Genomic DNA, 17330 nt, shown 5'->3' with positions numbered 1-17330 from the left:
GTGTTGCCAGTTACAATTAGTGATGACAAAGTTATTCTAAATATAAAAAAGAAGGCAATCTCAGTTCCAAGATTGACTTTGGCTAATTCAGAAGCCAGAAAAGAAAATAGCCAAAAGAAGGCCGGCATGAAAAAATCCCAGAATACTTCTCATAATTGGCAAGAAGTATTGCAGATTTATGAAGAAAGGAGTCAAACAAAATCAAAACAAAAGGCAAACAGAAATCTTGATTGGTCTCCTGAACAAATGACTATTTATGATGAATTATTGAAATGTTGTTCTGAAAATCCTCAAGCATTCTGGACTAAAGAAAGTCCTCAGCAAGAAATAATTACTCTGCATGACAATGGGGTTACAGGAAAGCTTATACCCTGTACTCCAATAGATGAAAAAGAAATCAAAAAGCAGATTGAAGAACTCTTAAATCTCAAGTTAATCGAACTGAGTTCTTCTCATTATTCCTATTCTGCTTTCCTGGTAAGAAATCACTCAGAGATAGTCAGAGGAAAAGATCGAATGGTCATTAATTATAAACCATTGAATGCAATCACGAAGGGCTTCAACTATCCTCTGCCCCGCCAGGAAACAATTATGCAAAAAATTCAGAATAGCAAGATCTTTAGTAAGTTCGACATGAAGTCTGGTTATTACCAAATACAAATCAAAGAAGAAGATCATCACAAAACTGCATTCACATGTCCCGCAGGTTTTTTCCAATGGAGAGTAGTCTTGTTTGGACTGAAGAATGCTCCAACTTTCTTTCAAAGGCGAATGGACTATATTTTTGGTAAATATGATTTTGTTGTTGTCTATATTGATGACATTTTGATTCGCAGTCAAGATCTTGAATCACATATGAAGCATTTACAGATATTTCTTGAAGAAGCAAAGCAGCATGGTATTGTTTTGTCAAAAAAGAAAATTCTTTTGTTTCAAGATAGTATCCATGTTATCAATGGTAAAATTCAGATGCAACCCCATGTTTTAACAAAATTATCTGAATTTCCCGATCAGTTACAGGATACTAAAATGATTCAGCGATTTCTAGGAATACTCAACTATGTGCATAAATACATTCCTAGATTGTCAGAAAAAACTGCTCCAATCAGAAGACATTTGCATTCTGGATGGTCACAAGAAGCCACAGTAGCAGTTCAAATGTTAAAAGCTGAATGCAAAAATCTCCCCGAGCTCAAACCACCAGGTAATGGATTTCTCATCCTTCAGACTGATGCGTCCGATAATTTTTGGGCAGCCATCCTTTTTGAAAGAAAGGAAGAGACGGGAGAAGAAATTTTATGTGCATATGCCTCTAGAGAATTTCTGATTCACCAGAAAAATTATTTTCCAGCAGAAAAAGAAACTCTTGCCATTTTTAATGGCATACAAAAATTTGAATTATATTTGGCCCCTGCCAAGTTCCTGATAAGAACAGACTCAATGAATTTCAAATATTTCTTATCAGCCAAGATATCAAAATAGCTCGCAAAAGGTAGACTTTTGGCATGGCAAATATGGTTTCAAATGTATGATTTTGATATTGAATGGGTGTCGGGTATTTCCAATTATTTAGCTGACTCTCTTACCAGAGAAATGAACAAGGCCATGTTCATAACCAAAGAACTGATATTTTTTTTATTCCAAGTAAGACCCCTGCAGATGATAGCTTTGAAACTTTTGTAAAAAGATTTCAGATTCTTGAATTAATTCTTGGTGATGAGGGGAAGTATGCCTCTTGCAAATTAGGAAGATTGCAACATCAAGATCCTTCACTTCTTATCCATTTGATCGAATATACATTTGCAGATACATATAAAATTTATGGAGTGACTATACTCGATTTTGTCGCCCATTAAGATGTTCTGCAGATTCAAGATATTTTCAGCTCTTCGTTTTTGCTTGCATGCACCATCGCCCACATGAAAGAAAATTTGGGCAGAATGTTATAGTTTCCGAAAGATGATTTTTTGACATCCATGGGAAACGATGGCGTAGTTGAGTTCGTGCTCTTGGTGGAATCCATTTTCACTAAAGACTATTATCCCCCTACATTTTTTAGGGACTAGATATCATTCTTCACAATCCATGGGACTCTTGCGACTGGAAATTTTACAAATTAAGAGAAAAAACAATTAAAATTGGAATGCTTGAATGGGCTCTCCACTCCAATAAGTAAGTGATGGTAGACGAAGGCAAGGAAAAACAACAAAAACCAACAAAGGGTTACGACAAGCCATGTAGAGAGCTAGAGGTCATGAGGTTGTGTGGACAGAACAAGAAAATAAGGTGGGGTAATGGAGGTCGTGAGTTTTTGTGTAATAATTTATCTTACCATATAAAGTGACTACATTATGACACCCTATTTTAGAGCAAATATGAATTATCCCTTCTTGTTCTCCAAACGTATAAGTTTGGAGAAAAAAATATAAAATATGCCTAATTCCATAAACAATATTCACCAAAATCCAAAATACAAATATTAAAGCATTCATTATGAGGTATATAGAAAAATATTTTGAGAACAAGGGAAATGTGACCTTAACATGTGCTTACAAACCATATCTATGCAGTGAAAGAGATGGGAATTGTATATAATTGGGACTGTTGTTTACAACAATCTACAATATATAAAATAATCAACTTGTTTCATAATGACCCTTTTCTATATTTAGCTTAGGATATTCAGTCATTTTGAAAAATGATGAAGTTAGTTTATTAACAAAGGCTCAACTATTTTTATAAATGATGAAGGGAGTTTATTAACAGAGGCTAATTCCATTCCAAGCATTAAACACTCAGAATGGTAATATAGATAATGGTGTAGTTATATGGTCTGGCGCTTTTATAGTTCAAAAAATACTTCTGATTTCGCAATTATTTATGTTTTATTGCTTTACTAGAGATATTGTTGGTTGTGCATGCACCCTTTATCTCATTTTGGGTTGATAATGAGCCATGTTCAAACCCAAAATCTTCATATAATATAAATTGGACTATCAAGAAGCTGCAAATGTGTGCTCATCATTCAAACAAGTCATCCCCTTCGCTTTTGTCTTTTTTGAAGTCACCAATGGCTGTGAAGACTCGTTCATCTACCTCAACTGTGTTGAAGTAGTGAATGGAATCCTTACCTAGTAAATCAAATTGCAAGGACTTTGGAGGCATTAATGTCACATTTTCTACTTTCATTGTGTAGCAACCCACTGTATCAGCGTTTTCATCATCCTTCTCATTGCCAACCCTCATACTAAGCCTATCAATTAGGTATATTGCCACTAGAATATGTCTATTGGTCTCATTTTTTTACTTAAACCATCTGGTATATGTTTCTCAAATGTTATCTATGTAATCCTTGAGCATTCTTGCCTTCTCATACTTTTCTTTGTCACTTTGGCATTTCCAAGAACTACTAGGAGAAAAGAATAAATATGTGAATTCTTTGGGATTGACTGGATCATTCCAATAAGGCACCCATGTTACAGCCTTATCATCCCTAATCTCCTTCCACCTAGTCAATATTGTACACTTTGGGATGGCAGAATCTTTCCCTATTTTGATTCTAATATCTTTTGGATAAATTCTCTTATTCAATTTACCCATTTTGGAATGCTCCCCATGGCCACGAAAGAGCCCTGGTGGATCAACTATGAAGTTCCCAACCTTATCTTTCACTCCATCAATAGTTTTCCACATGTACTCCTCATGTTGTTGCTTCTTTTCTTTCGGAGTTGCTTTTCCTCTATGCTCATCTATTTCTTCTTCTGTTTTTCTCGAAGATGTCATTCATAAATTGGGGTAAAATGCCTAAGTATTATCTGTTATATCATGTCGAGAATGATAATAGAAAAACCAATATAGTCACATTGCAGACAAAGAAGAAACGTCATTGATGAATCGTGAGGGATGGCAATGCACAGTTAGTTGCCACAATTCTGGAATGGATTGGATTAGAAATAACACCTAACTCTGGAAATCGTGTTGAATTGGAAACATTTTGGTGGCCAAGGAAAATCTACAATTCTCATTTTATCCTAGTTTCCAAGGTACTTACATATCTCTTTTATTATATGCATGATTATGAATATGTAAGCTATAATCTTGTGGCATATGACATAGGAAACCACTTTTTTGAATGGTTGCAAATTACCACACTGAGACTCCCTCGTATATTAGACTATAGCAAGTACCCACGTATATTTTACTACATCCTAGAGTTATATATTTTGAACTCATTACTCAGTGACATTAGACTATAATAAGTGCCCACAGATGTTAGAATGACTCTATGAGGCTAAGTATTTAAAGTTCAAATGGAAATGGTAAATTTAGGGAAATTAAATGAAAGCGAAGTGTGAAAGAGGGATAGAAAAAAACTTTGATAGACCTGCTTGTTATCTGTTGTGAATCAGAGAAGGAAAACAAGAAAAATGTGTGATTCTCTTTTCATATTCTCTTTTTTGGACAAATGACTTAGTCTCAGTTGTGAGACTCATAATTCAGACTTGTTGAGTTAGAATAACATGCTCTCGACTTGTGACTTTGTAATTTTGCAGCTTAATTTGAAGCACACTCGAGGATAGTTTGCACTCATTTTTTTCCCAATCTAATACTAATAATTTTAGATTCATTTTTTTTTATTTATTGTCTATGAAGTGGGTATTTCTTGGAATGAAAAACTCTCTTATTTTTAATTTGATTTTCCAATATTTATTCATATTTTCAAGTTTATTTCAAGCTTCAGTTACAACTAAGCTCTGCCAAGTTATTCCTAAGCCCAAGTCACCTGACTTTGATAGTGATCCGAACTTAAACATGAACGCAACAAATTACAGATATAACCATAAATATAGAGATGCGACAAAAACAACACTTCATTTCATTAATCTCAAATACTGAAATAAGCTTACAATCATAATGTAAATAAACTAGCTCGGGTGATGGTAGCTTATCTTTGAGAAGATATGTGGCGACTACATGCCTCTGAATTGTGTTACAATGAGGCTCGAAGATATATTTATTATTGAGAAACAATGTAAAACCCTAAACATTTAAAAACATAACCCTAGGAGATGAAGCACCAAAACTATGGGCCCCGTTTAGATAAATTGGTACATCAACTTCATGGGGTCGTAACTTTGGCATACGATCTCCATTTGACACGCACAATACCTTGTTAGAAAGATATGTCTAAGGAATACAACTTTTTAATAGAAAACATTAGTTAATATCTCATATTTGCCCCGTTTTTCCCAAAAAACATCATTTAGGGCCTCAAAACAGCCCTAGAAGTTCAGGACCCGAAAAACTGCCAAAAAATAGTAAATTGTGCTACAATTAAGGAAACTGAAAAACTTAAAGAGACAATGGTGGGGGTCCAAGTGGAATAGGCGTGTGGCCACCAACATCCACCTAGATTAGTCCCCCCCACTTAGGAAACAATGTCCCCATTAACTTGAGTCCCTCCATGAGATGGGGAAACTTCTGCTGAACTTGGTCCCTGGTGAGTCACTTGCCTTGGTGCAAGAGTTGGTCAGCTTTGTCAACCCGATATAGTTGGATCTTCCGCTGGCGTGTGTTCTTCATCTGTGTGTCCATAATCTTATCAGTTGTGGTATGTTCCATGCAGTCTGGTTTTAACTCTATTGGTGTGAGTTGTTCTGCAATGTCTGATGTGTCTAGTAATGGTGGGAAGTGTTGTAGCTTTTTCTAGCACTAGGAGCACAACTACTTCAAGAGATAGAAAAGCTTCCTAGAGAGAGCCTCTAGGTTGATTATAGACTAGTGCCTAAGACATCTTAATAGAGTGCTTGATAGATTTCAGAGTAGAGGCTTGTTGCACTTTAGTTATGTCACACAAATACAAATGAATTTGATCCAAAACTATTCATAAATATGCCAAATGGAATGCAGTTGATATACATGAGTACTTAGGAAATAATATTTGATTTAAGGTGGCAAAATAAGGTCCAGAGGTTGCAGTGATTTAGTGGTTAAAAAATATGTAAATGGAGGGAGATAACAGAGGAGGAATTCGTCATATAGGGCTTAAGACATAAGAATCATATATATCAAGACTCAGAGAGAAACGGGAAAGAGGGGATGCTATGAACTGTTGAGATGCATGGAGTGCTTTTTAAAGACTTGATTTACACCTTGAAATAGGCATTATCCACCAGCGTCTCTGATTTAAATGAATCTATATCTAAAGGGAAACATAGCAAGCTGCTACTACGACATGCAATCTGTGAAGAATTAAAAACATATATGAAAAACAGAGAGAGAAGAACATATTGCAATCCAAATCAGTTGGAATCACCATAAAATTTGTATTAATCTCTTCAGGAAACCTAGGATACAGCAAGCCTCAAGAAGGCCTTTATGAAAACAGGAAAGGTCCCATAGAAGAGTCGTCTTTCCCAAAATTTTGAACCTTATCTAAGTATTTCTTCCTCCCTTTTATAAGGAGAGGGAGAGCTTGAAAATACATTACAAAAATATCTTAGCCTGAGCATCCAACTGTCTGAACGACCAGTTGTCTCGATGTGCAGGCTCTAACACCTTCAATTATTACAACAGAATGATATTGTTGGTTACAAATAAATAGAATGACAGACTTGCAAACAAACTAAATAACAATCATGAAAACTAAAAGTTGGTTCATGAAAATATCTCCTTGCCACTTCCTTGGATGGCCTCTCATCTAGCCACATTCTGCTACATCATGTCTTACCCACTCCAGGCCAGTTCCCTGTCACTTTCAGTCTTAACAGTTTTAATTTTCCACTTGCAGGGACCGAGAGTGATCATAATGATGGTTTCTTTGTTTCTCATGGATCGTATTTGTTGACTCATTCATCCCTTTGGGTTCCTTGTATTACATTATCAGAGCCCTATATGCCTTTTAAAACATCCATGGTGCGATATCAGGGATTTTCCCGCACTGGTACTTTACACTGAAAAACCTTACAAAACTGTGAATTCCGATCACCTTTAGCCCCCTTGTGCTTTGAGCCCTTCCCCTTTTTATTCATATCACTGGGAGCTATAACCGGGCATTTAGTGTTGGGGAACTAAATCCTTTGAATGTGTGTCTGGGAGACCCTTTCCTTTATTACATGAAATCTCACTTATCGATGAAATCATCGACCTTTACACTGGACCACCTCTGCGACACTGTTGTTGTACCTCTGAGATAGTAGTAGGTCAGCTACCAATGCCAGAGCATCTAAATTATTGTTTTGGGGTTTTTGGTTTTAATTTTGGAAGACCAATGAATGAAGACAGATGTAGAATTGAAATACTTAATCCTTTGGGTTATATTAATATCTCAGCAAAGGGCTTCTATAAAGCATTACACGGTGATATAGATCAAAATAGTGGTGAGAAGAAGACAAAAAATAATATGATTATCACAGTTTCCAGATTGTAAAACTGAACAATCATAAGTAGGAAAACCTTCTAAACTATGTTACAAAGGTTCAAGGTAGTATACTTAAGCTTACACAAGATGCTGATGATTTATTGATTAGAGGGGATTACCTAAACAAACAGTTCATTAATCCATTCTCTTAATAAATGATCACTTCGGGAGCTTATAGGAATAAATTGAAACACAATTCTTCCTACCTAGATATCTCTATAAGTCATAAGCATATGAAGAAAAACATAATGATTGATAACTGGAAAAAACTTACAGGATAACAAAAACTATGTAAAACCAAATTCAGAATCCTCTGCTTTGTATTTAGGTTCCAGAAAAACTGAGTACATCAAGTGTCTAGAAAAGCTTCCTTCAAAGGTGGCTTCCAGGTTCAAAGTAGAATTAATAGTCAAGACTTAACAAGCAATGAACAATGAATCCTGAACTTCGAACCCTTAATAACTCGAGAAGAGAGTTATTTATACAATAATGAAACTAAGAAAATATCCTAAAACTGATTAAGATTTATTCTAGGAAAGGAAAGATCTTCATACAAGAAGATAGGGGCAGCTATTGAACTACTTCTTGTTGTCCCATTTTATTCAGGTTGTGTTGGCTTTGCTATTTTATATTTTTCCCCTTTAAGCCGCTTGACTGTTTGAATCCTTTATGCTTGGTTGATTTCTTCATTTGATCTTTCATCTGATACTTTTTAAACTCTATGAATATCATTTGACCCTGTTGATTAACCTTTACTGTGTTCCTTTTTTTCTTTACTGTTTTTTTAAACAGCAAATCCCTTTAGATTTGTCTTCAAACTGTATGCAGGCTTTTCTTTGTAAACCTGGAACATAATTCTTTTCCTGCAAAACACAGAAATTGTTAAGAAAACCTAGGTGACATAGGAGGACATCAAAGGATTTTTTTGAGCTCGAAAGGATATTGGAAAGAGTCCATAGCATATCGGAAGGTAAAACAATGGCTTTATTGGTCACAGAGGCTTATGGAGGGTTTACTGTGAAAACAAGCGAAACAAAGGCAAAATGGTGATTTTTGCATTTAAACAGAGAAACGGCTTTCTTTTTGAAATATGGGGTGAAGTGAACAGTGGCTATTTTTTCATTATGTGGGAGGTGGTTTTTGTTTTCATCGCACCACTTATAAGACTTGGGTGGTTTTGGGAGGGGTCACCTTAAATAACTTGAGCATGACACGTAGCAAAGGGAGGTCAGTTGAATACCGCTTTTCGACCGGGTAATGCTCGTACAGAGAGCCAACCCGAAAATGTTGAGAGCCGTTGGATTTGAATGCATTAGATCAGACGATGGTGGAGCGAAGGAGCAATGCAGAGGGTCCCAACGATTAATTATGGTGGAAATGGGATTTATTATGAGTTAAAACTGAGATTAGCATTTAAATAGAGTTTAGGTTATTTCTTCGTTTGAAACATAAAAACCTTTTAACAAAGAAATTCTTTGCAAAAAACGGTATGGCAGACATGAAAAATTATGAATTCGAGAGGATAAATGATATCGGGTCCAGGTTCATTGCATATCGCAATCGGGGTTTAGAAAAGGAAGGCCCATCACAAAGGAATGCGATAAGGGCCGAACGCGACGTGGAAAATAGATCATAGATAATAATGTGTCGGGTCTGGGCTTCTTATCGCAATCGGGGATCACAACGGCGGAGGGTTATTGTTGTCAGTGTTAGGTTCCTATACCAATAGGTTTCATTTTTCATGATTGACCTGGGAAGTGCCAAATATGTTCATCTTTTCATGCTGCAAAGGTTCCATATTTTGTAAAAGAATTAGAGAGAGTTAAAAAATGTAAAGAGGGTATGCCCTGAAAAAAAAAAATCAAAGGGAAAGAAAGATCAATTGGTCAGAAAAAATGACAAAAATGAACCCCAAAGAAAGACCAGGAAAGTGGCTAGCCAAAATGCCACTGCTAGCTTGGTGGATGGCCCAGCAATTCAATCTGGACCATGCCATGGTTTAAATTGCTTGTTCTAGACTAGAGAATGAATATCTGTCCAAACACTTCAAGCTTGGCAGATCAGTAGCTAGGTAGAGAAATTAAGGAGCCCAACTGCTTAACTTGGGCCCTTAGAAGAGATAAGGGTAGATTTAGATAGGAGGGTAATCAAAAGAAAATAGGATAATCAGGGTCTGCAAGTCTAAGTGCACCCATTCAAAAGGAAGAAAAAATGTTAGGTGTATTAGGCTGGGTAGGTAGTTTGAGGTTACAGAAAGCAAGGTTTTGATCACCTGATGTATTGTCAATTACAGCTTGTCTCATCAATGAAAGAAATGCCAAAGCAGTTGTTTGATGACAGAATTATGGAAGCATGTCTAACTCCCTTTCACCCCCCCTCAAAGTTTCTTACTAACACCCCTGAAGGACCTTGGGATCTGCCCAACCAGTCCTGTTATCACTTCACTTTTGTAAAAATACTAAGTCAAGCTTTGACTTTCTTCAATGAAAAGAAGCCACATTTATTGTGTAAAAATCATTCTATACTCCTTTCATCTTCCTATCTCTAAGTTTTCATACTATGGACTTAGCATTCATCCATTCAGTTTCAATCCATAAACTCATATTAACCCCTAATTCTATTATATAGCTCCCTGAAACTACTTCCCCGTCCCTATTTCTACAAAAGTCATATTAAAAACCCAAAAATATTAAGTATTCCCACCCCTTGGCACTATAGCAATATAATATAAGTCTTGGGAAATAATAGTCCATTTGGGACTACTATTAGCCCTTCTGAGTCCAAACCTGGGGTTAATTTAAACATTCGGTCAAATTAAACCCCCCCCCCTCTCACACATAAACCTTATAGCAATATCCTCCGCGCATACATGTTATTTGGGATTAATTTGATATTCGGTCAAATTAATAACCACCGGCGCATAAACCATATAAAACCCATATAACCCACAAACCCAAAGTTTTTGAACCCCTGCCGCATAAATAAATCAATATAATATAGCGGGCCCCCGTACATTATTGTACCCGTAGCTCACAGTTCCGTCCACCGTCAGATCGGGCCCTCCCCATCCGACGGCTCTCACCGATTTCGGAGCCGCCCCGACGTCCGACAGTTAGCTTCCGATAGCCTAGTGGTTTCTCTGTCGTACAAAAGACGCATGTCTCCACACGATTGTATTGGAGCCCCTCTGACAAATACCGCCCCCGTACAGAAGGCGGACCGATAAAACCACAAACCGCCTTCTGTCTCTCCGCCCCCGACGTTAGAGCCACGTCGCCTCTTACGTCACTCTTGCATCGACCCATTCTCGCCCTGTGTCATTGCCACCTCATCCCCGGGCGTCCCCACCCTGCCATTGTGTCTTGTGCCACGTCGTCAGCCCAGTCAACTGCCACATCACCGTGCCGTACCCGAGACCCACCGATGACATCATGCTGACGTCATAACTAAAAAGTGCCAAAATGCTGCAAAAGCCCATATTTGTGTTAAAAATCGTGAAAACGTCGTTTTCGTTTGTTTTTTATGCAAACAAATGGTGCAAGCGATTGCATGCAACTCACGTCCAGTTCGCATTCGACGTGCCCGTCAGCCACCAAGGCCTATTCAACCTGCAACCCGACCTCTTCGGCCTCCGCCTGCAGCTATCCACCACAGCAATCTCTCAATATAACAGGTATTTACCCGAAGAAGCACCCCTTACCCTGTTTTTTATAGTTTCTCTGCAAAAATCGCCAATAATCCTAAAAATTCACTTGAAAAACGTCGGAACTCACGAGCTTCTCCTCTCTGCCTCACTGTGTAACCCAATTTATGGCCAAAACCCGGCATCTCTGCCCCCCTGATAAAATTGCCATTTCTATCTCGAATTCCAGCTCCAATTTTCCCGTGGAACCACTAAGGACAGTTTGCTAAAACCCTCTATTTTTCTCCCTTTCCAGTGTACTAATTGCAGAGCCTTGCACAGTCTTCATTTCATTAAGTTTTACTCCTCAAAAACAGCTCTGCACAGAACTTGAAACTGTGAGTTCCTTGCCCAGAAAACCATTATCATAACTCTGTTTTCTGCTGAAATACAGGCCTAATCCAATTGTAATCATTGTCAAAACATGGAGGCCCTAGTTGCCCTTAACATTGCTCCACTAAATTCACCCCATACACAACTAGAATGGCTTCCACTGGCAGATAGAGATTATCAAATTGATGATATGGAAGGAGTGAAGCCTCATCTTCAAGCCTTTTGTGAGATAAGGAATAAGTTCAGAAACAAAACTGATCCATTAAGAATATGGGAGTCCAACATGCCCATGTACTACTTGCCCTCAGTAAATGCTTTTCCTGACCTCATCCATCAGTGTTGTTCCAATTATGATCCTTCTCAGAGGGCAATGATGAGTCCTGCTGATAAATTCCTCTTCTACATTACTCCTCAGTCTATCAATGAGATGTTGCAATTCAAACCAACTCAGCCTTTGGTGCCCCTTTCCATGAAGAATCTGCTAGATCAAGCATCAAAATTGCCCCCTGCAGAGATTGACCGAATTGCTAAATTGTTTATGCCCCCAGACTGTTATTCCAGATTCACAATTCCTTATCTCCATGTTACATTTACTGAGGAGGGAAAAATGCTTATAGATATGATCTCCTACATCCTGGGATTCAGAACAAGTGAGATTGTGGATAGCACTGTCTTTGCCTTGATGTCTATCTTCACTCCAGGACAGCCCCCTGCTGTCCAGTATGATTATGCTACCTTCATTGCTGATAAGATCCATGAGCAATTCATGAGCCTAGAAATGGAAAGGGTATTTAAATACACCTCATACATCTATCATTTGTTGCTATATTATCAGCCTGAAAGTTTCCCAGTTGTCCTCAAAAAATTGGATGCTAGGGGGGAGAGGAGGTCAGTCATATTTTGGTCATCAGTATTCCATCATATTAGTTACTCCCCATACACATACTGTGAGTTCATTGACCTTTTTATCTATCCAGCTACCTGCTTATTATCAGCAGATCCTCCTCCCAGACTCACTGATGAGATGCAAAAGATTCTACAGCTTTCCAAAAGCTACAGCATTGGTGACTGGTATTTTTACCAAAACCACACAGTAATCAGGGTTTATGGCTGTGAATTAGCCCCCTACAGACTGCCCAAATATGTCCCCATGAGACTATTTGCCTTAGAATACTTTCGGCAATTTGGTAATGCAGATATGATTCATTTCTTTGGCAAAAGCAAAAAGGCACAGCTAAAAATCAGACATCAATTGGGTCCCTTTATTTTCAATAAGAGGGAAGAAGCATGGAAGGATACTGACCAAATTCTAAGGGAGAAACTCAAGCTAAAAACAAGCTTTTATTGGGCACCATATGACCCCAATCACTTTATAAGCCTTAGAAGAATCAAATACAGGATTGCAGCATATGAACACTGCACTATCCCTCAAATTGAGCAATTTGCTAATCAACAAGAGTGGGTAAAGGGCACTCTAGTTGAAGAATTCACTGAAGAAGAAATAACACAAAAAGCAATCAAGAATCTGGAAAAATCTGTTGACTTGGAATCTTGTGGACAGGTGTTTTTTACAGCTCCTCGGCACATTGGAGAAGGCACCTCTTCTGCCACGGCCCACCAGCAACCTGCCCAAGTAAGTACCTCACCTGCAGCAACAGATAAAGGAAAAGAGGTGCAACATTCAGAAGAACAAGTGCACAATTTGGGACAACAAGAAACAATGGTAGATCAGCTGGTTTCTATAGATGGACAGAGTCAAGGGCAAGACCCCTTAACTCAAGCAAAAGTGACTGAAATTCCTGTGCTACAAACACCTCTTAATGAGGAAAGGGCAAAGAAGAGAGATAGGTAGGAAGAGACCCCTTCAGGGACATCTACAGAGCAGCAAGGAGAGAAGAGACAAAGGTTAAATCCTTTTTCAGAGGAAGAAATGCCAGAGGGGCCCACAAAACAACAAATTCCCCCAAGCGTGGAGACATCGGCCAACTCCTTCCAACAAGAGCAAGAGAGACAGCAGGGGGTGGAAGTAACATCCACAAAGCAACAGGGCAGATAGGCCTCTGATATTAAAAAACATTCACTGATATCAAGGTTAGGAATGAACCAGTGAGACTACAGTTGTACAACCAGCTAATAAGGATGGCCCCTACCAATCAACAAAGGCTAATGGCAGCTTATGACATCCAGGAAGGAAGAATGACCCTCGGTCACTTCAGACCTACAACTCAGCAACCCCAATCAGCTGTTGATTACATTAGAACTAATATGGAAGTGTTTGCCAAGGATATCCATCCGATGGACCAGATTGAATTGCACAAGCAGACTGGGGAGATGTTATATTCTACTCTAGCAGATAAGACATTGTTAGCCCACAGATTGCAAAACTCTTTGCACAACACTGCTGCCCAACTTGAGTTGGAGAAAGCTTCGTCATAGGCCAAGGACAATAGAATCACGTCCTTGGAGGAGATTATCATAGAGCTGGGACATGATCCCTCAGATCCAAAGGGTGTACAAGCTTTGATAAAAAAGAAGGATGAAGACATAGCTGCCCTAAGAAGACAAATCAGGTTGTCACCCACATTGCATCCTCAAGCTACAGAGGTGGAACAACAAAAAGAGGAGCAGGATGTGGTAGCTTTGCTTACAACCTTACATAAAAGGTTGGTAGAGACAGAGAGTGCCTTGGAGGCATCATTACAAGGAAGACAGGGAGAGTTGGCCTCTCAGCCAATTCAAACAGCTCAGATTCTTACAGCTGCTCCTCCCACGGCCACCACAACAGTCCCTCCCACTGTTACAACATTAGAAGCAAGCGCTTCAAGCTCCGCACCAATTTCAGCCACTACTTCAACACCTACAGAGCAAGGCACCAGCTTGAAAATGGACAATATGATGAAGGAAATAGAAGATCTGGAATTGCAAATGGCAGAATTTAAAGAAACCAAGGAAAAGCTAGCTACAATTGAGGGAAAATATGACAAATCAAAGCAGGATGTAGCTGAGAATACAAGAGAAGTCAAAGCCTTGGAAAAAAGAATAAAGGAGCTGGAGAAAGAGCTTACGTTCGATAAAACTCTAGCAGATATCAAGAAAATTTTGTGGGCCAAAATTGGCCAATCCATTACAGACCAATGGCAATCCATTGAAACCATTCATGAGCAAATGGATTTGATAAACTTGGCTCAGTTTGAAAACCAAAAGGCTAGAGCATCTTTAGGAAATATGCCCGAGCAAGCAAATAGAATGATCCAATTTTTTAATACTCGCACCAAAGGGCAGCTGGCAGATTTAGGAATCAGGAACAGGACTGAAACTATCTTGCTAATAAAAAGGGTGTTAACCCTTAGGAATTTTGTGCAGACATTGGATAGAAAATGCCAAGAAATGCAAACAGAGGTGGATGAGTTCAAGACAAAGATCATGGCATTACATAGCAGAGGGCTACCAAGTTTATTAACCAGTGCTGGAAGACTGCTGTCACATGACCATTATGCCAACAGGGTGAACAATTATGCTGCTAATCAAATCACAGCTTCCTCAAGCGCATCAAAAGAGACAGGGCCTCCATCAAGACAGAGTGTCTTTGATAAATTAGAAAATCTATTCTACATTGCACATGAGATAAACCACCTGTTCGAATTCCAACCCACTTTTCATAGATACACAGAAGCTGATGAAACACTGATAAAGATACAAAGGCATCAGCTACCTACAGAGGATTGGTGGAAAGGGATGATAGAGACATTGCTCAGGTGATTTTGTTTATTAATTCTTTTTGATCAAGCTACAGTTCAGCATATACAGATGGCACGATACACCTGTCAAAGGTAAATCAGCATAAAGCAGAATTGAAATGATAACTACAGCTCATCAAAATGCTAAGAAGCCGAGCACACAAGATGAAGACCCAGACAGCAACAGGCAGCGTACCAGCATCAGGGCAACACACGCGGAATAAATGCGCAGCAGGTAGCCGACTCATTCAGCCCAGAAAGTCAAAATTTTCTGACAAAATAGACAGCTAGCAAGCCAATATTAACTGCAGTGTTTAATTCTTCATTTACTCCCTCGCAAGAGTTGGTGATGTAATTTATTGCTTGAAGACTCATCACCTAGATATTTTGTATCTTGTTTTTGTATATATACCTCCCCATAGAACGTATTTGGGGTTGGTTGATAATCTTCATTCTAGACTTGCGCTGTATACTTTGAGAGCTCTATAATCAAAGACTGTTGGAATGCTTTGGATGAAGAACTATTTGTTGTGTTATTTAATGGCCTAAGAGTGACTGTGGAATTCTTATGCTACTACATGGCTCAATAAGTGTTTTCTTACCTCTGTTTACAGTTTACGCCACCATTGTGTTACCATCTAAATAGAAAGAAAGAAGAATAGCTTAGGCTTTGCTTGACTGCACTCTATGCTCAGTTCTTGTTATTTCTATATGTTTTCTTCAGAAATGGTCATGAATATGCATACTTAAATGATCATGTTTACCCTGTTTCTTTCACATATGATTTTTGTTTAAGAATTCTTGACTGCTCCTAGAAAAACTTTCATTCACCTTCCCTCTCGGTTAACTAATGAAAGATTCTTAGTTGCCTTTCATCTCTGACCTTCATTCCATCTTTATTCCAGCCTGATATTGTTCTATGTGTAGCTATCCTGCTCTGTATTCCTCTTGTGACCAAGAAAACGCAACAGCAAGCCCTAATCCATGACTCCATGCCCAATGGTTTGAACTTCTCACACTATGCATCCCAACTCTGCTTGAAAACATCATCCTTCCCACCAAAATCAAAACAAAACCCATGTACACCATAACTAGCCTAAAATTACACCAAAACAAAGTTAAATCATAAAGAGAGAGCCCTCTCTGGTTGCAGGTAGGCTAGGACCTGTAGCTAAAATATTGGTTAGTGGTTACCTTGGCGGTATTCCCTTGGGAGTCAAAGGGAACAACCTGAGTGATAACATCATTGGAGACTCTGTTGGGGACAGAACGAATTTTTCAATTGCTGTCTATTCCTTGAAACTACAGATGAAGCCTGAATGTCAGCCAGGAAGCCTTTGAAACTGTTCTTGCTTTGCATTTACAGGATTAAATAAAATCTGCTTCAGTCAATCTTCATTCTAGTTTTAAGCTTTAAACAGATGTTCCAAAAAATTTATCAGTTCCTTCCTAAAAACAGAAATTTCTCATAAAATACCAAAAACAAATTCGGAAGCTGGCTCCAAAGAAGAAAACTCGTTATACCAGGTCAAATCCTGACCCAGACCCTCCATCTGTTTTTGACAATCCCAACTTAATCCCAAAGATCCTTAGGAAGCAAGAGGAACAAGAATAGTTTGCTGATTCAAGCCCTGAAACAGTTCCGTGAAACTATATTCCAACCCCTGCTAAACCTTCAGTTCGTCCTCACATTGCTCCTTCTTCCCCTTCTTCCTCATCCACCTCTCAAAACAAATTCTCCACACCTCCATCCACTGCACAAATTTCCATTGATGTCCCTGCTATCCCAGCTGTTCCATTCCTTCCTGTTGTCCCATTTATCCCTGTCAATATGGCAAATAGATATGCCCCTTTGCAGCTACCTGCAAATCCAGGGGCTATGCCTCAGGATTACCAAAGTAAGATCACTTATTTTGATGGTACAGGTACCTATACTTCCCTACAGCATACAAAGAAAATGCAAGACTACTTTGAGAATTATGAGATAGACGATGATGATGTGAGAATGAAAATCTTTGTCCAAAGTTTAACAGGTGAAGTAAGAACTTGGTTTAGAGCACTTGCTGCAAATTCCATAGCCAATCCAGATGCTCTTTACCAAACATTTCTCAACAGATGGGAAAAGAAAAAAGATCCACTGCACATTCTATCTGAGTAT

General features: G+C 38.5%; 1 pseudogene; it reads right to left on the bottom strand.

Moving 5' to 3' along the window:
* LOC149168591 (DNA topoisomerase 1 beta-like) overlaps positions 1–17330 on the bottom strand; it is a 46701-nt pseudogene that overhangs the window by 8492 nt on the left and 20879 nt on the right.

Source organism: Pinus tabuliformis, chromosome 4_2 (assembly GCF_031772625.1).
Source record: "Pinus tabuliformis cultivar Carrire ecotype Pingquan chromosome 4_2, CPIR1, whole genome shotgun sequence".
NCBI classification, from domain to species: domain Eukaryota; kingdom Viridiplantae; phylum Streptophyta; class Pinopsida; order Pinales; family Pinaceae; genus Pinus; species Pinus tabuliformis.
This window is presented reverse-complemented; position numbering and strand designations above follow the sequence as displayed.